This window comes from Schistocerca piceifrons, chromosome 2 (genome assembly GCF_021461385.2).
Source record: "Schistocerca piceifrons isolate TAMUIC-IGC-003096 chromosome 2, iqSchPice1.1, whole genome shotgun sequence".
Taxonomy (NCBI): domain Eukaryota; kingdom Metazoa; phylum Arthropoda; class Insecta; order Orthoptera; family Acrididae; genus Schistocerca; species Schistocerca piceifrons.
The window spans coordinates 433,232,689-433,244,698 of record NC_060139.1 but is presented as its reverse complement, the minus strand read 5'-3'; the positions used below and the strand labels follow the sequence as shown (position 1 = coordinate 433,244,698).

The 12,010-nt window shown below is 40.6% G+C and overlaps 1 pseudogene; it reads left to right on the top strand.

Annotated features, from left to right (window-relative positions):
* The first annotated feature begins 10,951 nt into the window (after positions 1 to 10,951).
* Positions 10,952 to 11,069, top strand: LOC124778642 (annotated as a pseudogene).
* The last annotated feature ends 941 nt before the right edge of the window (positions 11,070 to 12,010 follow it).

The following is a 12,010-nucleotide window of genomic DNA, read 5'->3' as shown; positions in this document are numbered from 1 at the left end:
TACTAAATGGACCGCAGCCGATTTAAGCTACCACCTAGCAAGTGTGGTGTCTGGCGGTGACACCACAATTCCCAACAGAGGACAATACCGTCGTCTGCCACAGAGTATATATATATATCTCTCTCTCACTCTCTCTCTGTCTCCAGTGTATATTAAAAAAATTTTATTGCGGCATTAAACACGAAAAAACAAAGATAACTATTAACCCCCCCTCCCTCCCCTTTTCCTACACGATTTTTAAAACATTTGCTTATGTTACATTTCATCTGGGTGCTGCGAGAAAGACTCAGCTTGCGAATGAAATTAGTATGAAAAAATGTAGTCCAGTAGGTGAGTACCTTCTCATTCCTCCCTTACAGCGTTATCACTCCCACTCCTTCTCAATGGAATGTTAGCGGCTTTTACCCCCACCCCATAATTTCCTTCCAGATATTAAGTAACGTGGTTTCACAATAGGACGTTGGTGGTTTTTACCCTCACAGTATTTCTTTCCGAAAGTAAGTGTGTAACACTCATATCGATTAGGAGTTGGTTTATTTTATGTAACTCTGTATCTGCAATTTATGAAGTGTCTATTTTGTGTTGTTTAAACTCCTTGATGTATGACAAGAAAATTATAGTTTTGTAATGTGCAAAAGCATATATTGAAATGGTAAAGTATTATAAAATGAATATGTTTATGCAAAGAAAATGTTTGTTAAAGCTGGTTCATGCTTAGGGCACTTATATTTGTAATATGTAAACGCTGTAGAGAAGTTCCTCCGTAACGAAAGTGGCATGGCGCGATGTAAAAAGGTGGATTTAGCGGTCGAACTGAGCGCAGTATGTGGCTGCATTACAAGGCATTTACCTCGGATTTGGATCTAGCTATTATTTGGTATTCACAGAATAATAGAATACCTCTGATATGTTGAAAATCTGACGCCAAGAAGAGAATTTATGGAGCATTCCCACATAAAGAGTACAGCCTCCACTGCGACTGCCACCAATCTTCGCCACTGCTTAACATACTTTATACATTCAGTTAAGTAATGTATATGGGCATGGGCCAGTTAATTTGTGTGTTGTTTCAATATTAATCACATAAAACATAATGCCGTGTCCGGAAATATAATTTCAATCGTGATCACGAACCTACGCAGGGTCCACACCTAAGTGCTACTAAATCAGAGTACCCTGGTTTTAAATGAACAATTCTTGCATGCATGTGTAACATTTGGCTGCTTTATTAATGAACTACTCCAAGTGAAATTGTTAAGGTAGGAAGTTTAAGTAAAAAAATTCAAAGGTCAGTTATATAGGAAAGGGAAAACCTTAATTATTTAAAAGCTAAAACCACTAAAGCGAAGTCGGATAGGCTTTTGCTAAAGTACCCTTACCTTATTATATGATATAGTTTTGTAGGATTACAGTGCAAGATTGTGTTAATTTTATTGCAAAGAATATCTGCTTCACAGGTAATTAAAGTTCAAGTACATATAAATCTTTAATAAACACATTTACGGTAGTGCTGTTAGAAGTAAAATTATGCACATTTTCAAGGAAGGTCTAGTTTTGGTACCCATCATGAAAGGTTCCGTTTTTAAGTTAAGCCCAATGTTGTCTTTTATTGTCTTGCAAAGTAATTTAAGTGAATGATTAGGTTTTAGAGTTATTCTTTACTATTTCAATAGTCAAAGATATTTGACTAGTAAAACTATACTAGGTTATTGGTCTCCATTATATTCTCCACCTAATAGGAAAAAAACTGAGCTATTACTGTTGCGAAGGAAAACTGCTATAAGTAAAGTAGCTTAAACAGTGTATTTAAGATGTTATTCATCTTTATTTGTATTTTTTTCATGTAATTCAAGACAGAAGCCCCTCATGTTCGAAATTAGTGCTACACTTCAGGCAGTGGCGTTTCAGTATTTGATTAAGTAATGCTCTTGAGTGTGGTTGTCATTAGTATGAGCTCGCTGCAAATTTGCTCCCCATAATTTACTGATGTGTGTGTTAGTGATAACTGCTGCTACTCACAGTACAGAGTGCACTGTGTCAGTTTGTATCCTGTTTGCTATTCAAAGGGAAACCTCAATAAAAGTAACTTCAATAACTAATATCCAATTTAATCAAATGTATATTTCCAAATTAATGTACCTAATTGGGCTGGAGACAGTACATTTTTTTTCATTCATTTATGATTTTACCACTTTCGTTAACTCCCAAGATTAAAGCTCGTATCGTTTTTCTGTTAATTTTACCAAATTCGAAATATACGAGACAAATCGAATTTCAGACTTTTAAAAGCATTCCAAGACAACTAAATACAGGAAATAAATTCCAACAGGATGCTTTAGAACTTCTTACATATCTCATCCTTCTCATCCAAAGTGTCATCCTTAGTAGTAGCTGGGAATAATATATCACAGTATTTTTGTACACTCAGTAGGTCATGTACCTAAACAATGTGGCTGAAATTGCTGGAGGATTTCCTGAATTAACCTTCAATGTCACACCATTTTCATTCCCATCTCTATGGGACACAGGTGACTCTTAACTCCACAGTTCCTCTTTCCAGATAGTAAGTAACGAATAAAACACTAATCCGCAAAAAAATTGAATTCCCTGTATAAAACAGCTTCAGACTACTATTTAATTTACAAATAAGTCGATGTGTTAAATGTGTGACGTAAAGCATGTAAGCGATGAAACTATTAAGAAACGATTTTAATTATATTTAAAGCTTTTTGGAAGAAGCTAAGTACGCTTATCATGAAACATTGGATTAGTATAGTCTGGGAAATATGTGCTCCGATTTAAGAAAACCCACCTTTTCACACATCTCAGTGTATATGAACCATGGACCCTGCCGTTGGTCGGGAGGCTTGCGTGCTTCACCGATACAGATAGCCATACCGTAGGTGCAACCACAACGGAGGGGTATCTGTTGAGAGGCCAGACAAACGTGTGGTTCCTGAAGAGGGGCAGTAGTCTTTTCGGTAGTTGCAGGGGCAACAGTCTGGGTGATTGACTGATCTGGCCTTGTAACACTAACCAAAACGGTCATGCTGTGCTGGTACTGGGAACGGCTGAAAGCAAGGGGAAACTACAGCTGTAATTTTTCCTGAGGGCATGCAGCTTTACTGTATGGTTAAATGATGATGGCGTCCTCTTGGGTAAAAGACTCCCAAATTCGGATCTCCGGGCGGGGACTACTCAACAGGACGTCGTTATCAGGAGAAAGAAAACTGGCGTTCTACGGATCGGAGCGTGGAATGTCAGATCCCTTAATCGGGCAGGTAGGTTAGAAAGATTTAAAAAGGAAAATGGATAGGTTAAAGTTAGATATAGTGAGAATTAGTGAAGTTCGGTAGCAGGAGGAACAAGACTTCTGATCAAATGAATACAGGGATATAAAAACAAAATCAAATACGGGTAACGCTGGAGTAGGTTTAACAATGAATAAAAAAATAGGAGTGCGGGTAAGCTACTACAATCAGCGTAGTGAACGCCTATTGTGGCCAAAATAGACACGAAGCCCACGCCTACCACAGTAGTACAAGCTTATATGCCAACTAGCTCTTCAGATGAAGAGATTGATGAAATGTCTGATGAGATAAGAGAAATTATTCAGGTAGTGAAGGGAGACGAAAAGTTAATAGTCATGGGTGACTGGAATTCGATAGCAGGAAAAGGAAGAGAAGGAAACGTAGTAGCTGAATATGGAACGGTGATAAGAAATGAAAGAGGAAGCCGCCTGTTCGAATTTTGCACGAAGCATAACTTCATCATTGCTAACACTTGGTTCAAGAATCATGAAAGAAGGTTGTATACATGGAAGGTACTAGAAGGTTTCAGATAGATTCTATAATTGTGAGACAGAGATTTAGGAAACAAGTTTTAAATTGTAAGACATATCCAGGGGCAGATGTGGACTCTGACCACAATCTATTGGTTATGAACTGTAGATTAAAACTGAAGAAACTACAAAAATGTGGGAATTTAAGGAGATGGGACCTGGATAAACTGTCAGAACCAGAGGTTGTAGAGAGTTTCAGAGAGAGCATAAGGGAACAATTGACAGGAATAGGGGAAAGAAATACAGTAGAAGATGAATGGATAGCTTTGAGGGATGAAATAGAGAATGCAGCGGAGGATCAAGTAGGTAAAAAGACGAGATCTAATAGAAATCCTTGGGTAACAGAAGAAATATTGAATTTAATTGATGAAAGGAGAAAATATAAAAATGCAATAAATGAAGCAGACGAAAAGGAGTACAAATGCCTCAAAAATGAGATCGACAGAATGTGCAAAATGGCTAAGCAGGGATGACTAGAGGACAAATGTAAGAAAGTAGAGGCATATTACACTAGGGGTAAGATACATACTGCCTACAGGAAAATTAATGAGACCTTTGGAGAAAAGAGAACCACTTGTATGAATTTCAAGAGATCAGATGCAAACCCAGTTTTAAGCAAACAAGGGAAAGCAGAAAGATGGAAGAAGTATATAGAGGGTCTATACAAGGGCGATGTACTTGAGGACAATATTATAGAAATGGAAGAGGATGTAGATGAAGAAGAAATGGGGATATGATACTGCGTGAAGAGTCTGACAGAGCACTGAAAGACCTGAGTCGAAATAAGGCCCCGGCAGTAGACAACATTTCATTAGAACTACTGACGCCCTTGGGAGAGCCAGTCCTGACAAAACTCTACCATCTGGTGAGCAAGATGTATGAGACAGGCGAAATACCCTCAAACTTCAAGAAGAATATAATAATTCCAATCCCAAAGAAAGCAGGTGTTGACAGATGTGAAAATTACCGAACTAACAGTTTAATAAGTCACGGCTGCAAAATACTAACGCGAATTCTATACAGACGAATGGAAAAACTGGTAGAAGCCGACCTCGGAGAAGATCAGTTTGGATTCCGTAGAAATGTTGGAACACGTGAGGCAATACTAACCTTATGACTTGTCTTAGAAGCTAGACTAAGGAAAGGCAAACGTACGTTTCTAGCATTTGTAGACTCAGAGGGAGCTTTTGACAATGTTCACTGAAATACTCTGTTTGAAATTCTAAAGGTGGCAGGGGTAAAATACAGGGAGCGAAAGGCTATTTACAATTTGTACAGAAACCAGATGGCAGTTATAAGAGTCGAGGGGTATGAAAGGGAAGCAGTGGTTGGGAAGGGAGTGAGACAGTGTTGTAGCCTATCCCCGATGTTATTCAATCTGTATATTGAGCAAGCAGTAAAGGAAAAAAAAGAAAAATTCGTAGGTATTAAAATCCATGGAAAAGAAATAAAGACTTTGAGGTTCGCCGTTGACATTGTAATTCTGTCAGAGACAGCAAAGGACTTGGAAGAGCAGCTGAACGGAATGGACAGTATCTTGAAAGGAGGATATAAGATGAACATCAACAAAAGCAAAACGAGGATAATGGAATGTAGTCGAATTAAGTCGGGTGATGCTGAGGAAATTAGATTAGGATGAGACACTTAAAGCAGTAGATGAGTATTGCTATTTGGTGAGCAAAATAAATTATGATGGTCGAAGTAGAAAGGATATAAAATGTAGACTGGCAATGGCATGGAAAGCGTTTCTAAAGAAGAGAAATTTGTTGACATCGAATATAGGTATGGAAGTGAAACATGGACGATAAATAGTTTGGACAAGAAGAGAATAGAAGCTTTTGAAATGTGGAGCTACAGAAGAATGCTGAAGATTAGATGGGTAGATCACATAATTAATGAGGAGGTATGGAATAGAATTGGGGAGAAGAGAAACTTATGCCTCAACTTGACTAGAAGAAGGGATCGGTTGGTAGGACATGTTCTGAGGCATTAAGGGATCAACAATTTAGTACTGGAGGACAGCGTGGAGGGTAAAAATCGTAGAGGGAGACCAAGAGATGAATACACAAAGTAGATTCAGAAGGATGTATTTTGCAGTAGGTACGGGGAGATGAAGAAGCTTGCACAGTATAGAGTAGCATGGAGAGCTGCATCAAACCAGTGTCTGGACTGAAGACTACAACAACAGTGTATATATATATATATATATATATATATATATATATATATATATATATATATATATATATATACTCAAGCGCTAAAGAAACTGGTATAGGCATACTTATTCGAATACAGAGTTACGTAAATAGGAACAACACTACGCTGGTTTCGGCAATGCCTACATAAGACAAGTGTCTGGCGGAGTTGTTAGATCGGTTACTGCTGCTACAGTGGCAAGTTGTCAAAGTTTGTATGAGTTTGAACGTGGTGTTATAAGCGGCGCACGAGCGATGGGACACAGCATCTCTGAGGTAGCGATGAAGTGGGGTTTTTCCCGTGCGACCATTTCACGAATGTACCTTGAGTATCAGGAATCCAGTAAAACATCAAACCTCCGAAATCGTTACGGCGGAAAAAGATTCTGCAAAGAGTTCTGAAGAGTATCGTTCAACGTGACAGAAGTGCAGGCCTTCCGCAAATCGCTCCAGAGTTCAATGCTTGGCCATCAACAAGTGCAGCGTGCAACCCATTCAACGAAACATCATCGACAGGTGCTTTTGAAGCCGAAGGCCCACTCGTGTACCCTTGATGACTGCACGACACAAAGCTTTACGTCTCGTCTGGACCCGTCAACATTGACATTGGGCTGCTGATAACTGGAAACGTATTGCCTGGTCGGAAGAATCTCTTTTCTGATTGTATAGAGCAGTTGGCGTCTATTGGTATGGAGACAACGTCATGAATCCATGGACCCTGCATGTCAACAGTGGGACTGTTCAAGCTGGTGGAGGCTCTGTAATGGTGTGGGGCGTGTGCAGTTGGACTGCTGTGGGACCAGTGATATGTCTAAATACGATTCTGACATGTGACATGTACGTAAGTATCCTGTCTGATCACCTGGATCCATTTATGTCCATTGTGCATTCTGACGAGCAATTGCAGCAGGACAATGCGAAGCCTTGTATGTCCAGAATTGCTATAGAATGGCTCCAGGAAAATATTCTGAGTTTAAACAATCCCGCTGGCCATAAAACTCCCCAGACATGAACAATATTGCGCATATCTAGATGTCTTGCAACGTGCTGTTCGGAAGAGATCTCCACCCCCTCGAACTCTTACGGATTTATGGACAGCCCCACAGGGTTCATGGTGTCAGTTTCCTCCAGCACGTCGTGTTGCGGCACTTATGGTGCTTGCGGGCCTCCTACACACGGTATTATTCAGGTGTATCAGATATATACTGTCTGCGAAATATGTAGCGAACCGAGTTAGTAGTAAGGAAGTAACAAGTTAAAACACCATGCATGATGCGGAAGTTTCACTGCATGAACAGCGAAAATGTAGTAAGAAATAAACTTCCTGCCTTTCATCATTGTTTTTGGGATATCAGCGAGAAAATGTTTTGTGAAGGTTAGAAATTACGTGTATAAATTTGTTGCAATTCACGAAGTACTCTCATTCTCAAATATTTAATGAATATAATCCGGGTAACTGCGCCTGCGGTACTTTATACTAGTCTTTCCCCACTCACTGCTACCCCTTTCAAAAGTAGGTCGTTCCTATCCCCTCGGTGCTTCTTTCCAGATAGGAAGCGATATGTGTATCAAGCTTGGTTGAAATGTGTCCAATAGTTTAGAAGATTTACGGTACTTCCACGTTGAATATATACACATGCTTACATACACGGACGAAAAAAGCATCGCAACATCATGAAAGAATTGTGCGACATAAACGAAAGTTGGCAGTCGTGTTTCCACATCTGAAAGATATCTATTCAAATTAGGCACCAGTCTCATAAAAGTAGTTCTAGTAGCGCCACGGTGACGATGCAAATGAGACGTTTTTTTAAGTACACGCTGTATCGGTTGGGAGCGTTAGTTATCATTGAGATTGGACGTGGTGAGGAGTTTACGTTACTCAAGAATGCCTTAAAAGCGACAACGACACCATTATCAATAGCAGACTGAGTGTGGACAAGGTCGTGCAATAATGCTACGAGAAACTGGATGTTTTTTCTGCGATACTGTAAATAGACTTGGCGGCAGTGTAGCGACTGTACATGGTAACTGGCAGTGGTTGTCACGTGAGTGTACGGTCACAGGAAGGCCAGGCTCCGCGCAGTAGAGTGGCACTACCATCAGGGAGGACCACCATGTTCGGTGTGTGGCTGCGGCTCACTGTACTGAAATCTACAGCACCGATATGTGCAACATTTGGCAGCACAGTGACACAACAAATTGTTACAAATCGGTTACTTCAAGAACGTCCCCGAGCCAGATGCCCTGTATCGTGCCTTACACTAACCCCAAACCACTGCCGTTTGCGACTTCGCTGGTGTCAAATGAGAGCTAATTGGAGGGTGGGATGGAGGTCTGTAGCGTTTTATGATGAAAGCTGATTGTGACTCGTTCCAGTGATGGCCGTGTGTTCATCAGAAGGATACCAGTTGAGGGCCTGCAACCAACTTCTCTGCGTGCTAGATGCATTGGACGTACGTCTGGAGTTACGGTCTAGGTGCGACTTCGTATGACAGCAGCAGTAATCTTGTGGTTGTCCGACCCAGGCTGACTGTTACTTTGTACGTCAGCCTGGTGATTCGACCTGCTGTGCTGCCATTCTTGAAGAACATTCCACTGGGTATTTTCCAACAGGATGAGTCGGTTTAATAATGAATAAAAAAATTAAGTCGGGTGATGCTTAAGGAAACAGATTAGGAAATGAGACACATAAAGTAGTAAAGGAGTTTTGCTATTTTGGGAGCAAAACAATTGATGATGGTCGAAGTAGAGAGGATATAAAATATTGACTGGCAATGGCAAGGAAAGCGTTTCTGAAGAAGAGAAATTTGTTAACATCGAGTATAGGTTTAAGTGTCAGGAAGTCGCTTCTGAAAGTATTTGTATGGAGTGTAGCCATGTATGGAAGTGAAACATTGACGATAAATAGTTTGGACAAGAAGAGAATAGAAGCTTTCGAAATGTGGTGCTACACAAGAATGCTGAAGATTAGATGGGTAGATCATATAACTAATGAGGAGGTACTGAATAGGATTGGGAGAAGAAAAGTTTGTGGCACAACTTGACTAGAAGAAGGGATCGGTTGGTAGGACATGTTCTGAAGCATCAAGGGATCACCAGTTTAGTATTGGAGGGCAGCGTGGAGGGTAAAAATTGTAGAGGGAGACCAAGAGATGAATACGCTATGCAGATTCAGAAGGATGTAGGCTGCAGTAGGTACTGGGAGATGAAGAAGCTTGCACAGGATAGAGTAGCATGGAGAGCTGCATCAAATCAGTCTCAGGACTGAAGACCACAACAACAACAACGCTCGCTCATATACTGCTGTTGCAACACAAAATGCTCTACAGAGTGTCGACATGTTGCTTTGGCCTGCTCGATCACGAGATCTGCCTCCAGTCGAGCACGCATGGGACATCATTGGACAACAGTTCCATCGTCATCCACAAACAGCATTAACTGTCCCTGTATTGACCGACACAGGCATGGAACTCTATCCCACAAACTGACATATGGCGCCTGTAAAGCACAGTGCAGCCATGTCTGTAAGGTTGCACTCAACATTCTGATGATAAGTCCGATTATGAATGTACCAGCATTTTACATTTGCAAAGAGTTATCTCTCTCTTACATTAACTTGTGATCTTGCAAAGTTAATCACTTAAATATGGTTCTTAGACAAATTGTCACCGAAATTTAGTTACTTTCCATTAATTAGTTTTTGATGTTTTGTTTTTCTTTCGTCGGTGTTCACATAATCGTTTTTATAAGATAATGGGAAGAGACACTAGGTGTTCACCGTGTACGTTGGTAGTCATAGGCTAGTAAAACAATAAAAAAAGATTGTCTTAGGTAATAACTTGGATTCTTGTATATGGTTCTCAAGTTAACAAATTTCATTCTGACATTTTAATTTACAATCTCTGCCAATGAATACACTAACTGAAGTAGCAACTGTGAGACCATTAACAACTTGACCGAAAGCATGTTATAGTACTTCCATGCTGTGGGAAACACTGGTTTAAGTATCTCCCTTACGCGTGTTTATTTTCCGTAGGGGAAAGCGTTAAATCTAGGAACACTTTTCAGACTTTCACCTTTAGTCAGCCCCTGCTTAGAATTTTAATATATTTTCCTGTCCCACTTTTAAATAATACTATTCATTTTTTTCTATTATTGTCATTTTCGGAAATTACAAAACTTACTCTGCAACTTAAGGTTTTCCAAATGTGTAAAAAAATGTGTAAATCTCGTACCTATTGAAATTTGGGACAGTTACAGTCAAAAGTCAGTTACAACATAGACAGTAATTTTTGAGAATATTCTCTTCGTTAAACACAGTAGCGTATTTATTGGGAATGGTTACCGGTTTCCGTCAGAACGTAATCATCTTCAGAACATTTATACCATGATGGTGGCGGTTAACGTTTATGGAGTCACAACACCTGTTCCGTTCACCGCTACCGCCTACCATCATGGTATAAAGGGTTTGGAGATGGGTCACATTTTGACCCAAGCAGGTAACGATTGCAAATAAATTTTTATTTCGGTCAAGACCCTCTTTAATCTATTTTTAAAACAATTCAAATAGATTATTTACAAATAGAAGCTGTTGCAAGCCACCGCGTGAGGTAGCCTTCTGGTCTGGGGCTCCTTGCCACGGATCGCGCGGCGCTCCCCGTCGGAGATCCGAGTCCACCCTTGGGCATGGGTGTGTGTGTGTGTGTGTGTGTGTGTGTGTGTGGTCCTTAGCGTAACTTAGTTTAAGTTAGATTAAGTATTGTTTAAGCCGAGGGACCGATGGCCTCAGCAGTTTGGTCCCATAGAACTTACCACAAATTTACAGTTTTCCTATTGCAAACCAACAATAATTTCCGTTTTCTAAACTGTTAAAAATTGTTAATATATTAAAGGACCTAAGTTCATTTGCGGCAACGGCCTTGCCACAGTGGATACACCGGTTCCCGTGAGATCACCGAAGTTAAGCGCTGTCGGGCATGGTCGGCACTTGGATGGATGACCATCCAGGCCACCATGCGCTGTTGCCATTTTTCGGGGTGCACTCAGCCTCGTGATGCCAATTGAGGAGCTACTCGACTGAATAGTAGCGGCTTCGGTCAAGAATACCATCTTACGACCGGGAGAGCGGTGTTCTGACCCCACGCCCCTCCTATCCGCATCCTCCACCGAGGATGACACGGCGGTCGGATGATCCCGGTAGGCCACTCGTGGCCTGAAGACGGAGTGAGTGAGTGTAAGTACATTTGTCAGTATCAAACGTTCCAGGGCAGAAGACCTTCCGTTTCAGGGTACAAGAAGCTGCACAACCAACGAATTATGGTTTAACCGTCCATAAGTTATATAATTAGCAAAACAAACACAGAATTTTACTCATCATAAAATTTTGGAAATGGAAAGTTAACAATATCTTCTAAATAATTTAACATATTACGTAGTACATAAATGTGTGTGACTCAAAAACCTTACAAATGCTGCGCAAAACACAATCTCATCTCTTACAACAACAGAAAGAGTGGAACATGACAGTAACTGCTTCTGGCGGTCTCCAGTGCTCGGCCCTTCATTCTAAAATCAGTCACTAGATTGAAACAGCAACCAGGAAACTTCATGTGCCCCCGAGTAGAGTGTCCTCAAGGTACAATACTCTAACAGTAAGGATCCGAACACAAGTCCCTAGGGCACATCTGAAGTTTCCTCTAATCTCCATCCAAGATAACAAGCTGCATCCTCCCTACAATCCTCTCCACAAACATGTCCTCAATTCAGTCACATATTTCATTTGTTTCCCCATATCATCGCACATTTGTTAAGAAGCACTGCGGTGAAGCTTAGTAAAAAAAACTTTTTAAACATCAAGAAGTACTGCATCGACCTGACTGAGGAAGTTTCCGTGGTGGTATCCTTTTGGCACGAAAGTGGAGAAATCTGTCTGTTAACGAATGCCACAGAGGGGTTGAGCTTTACACTC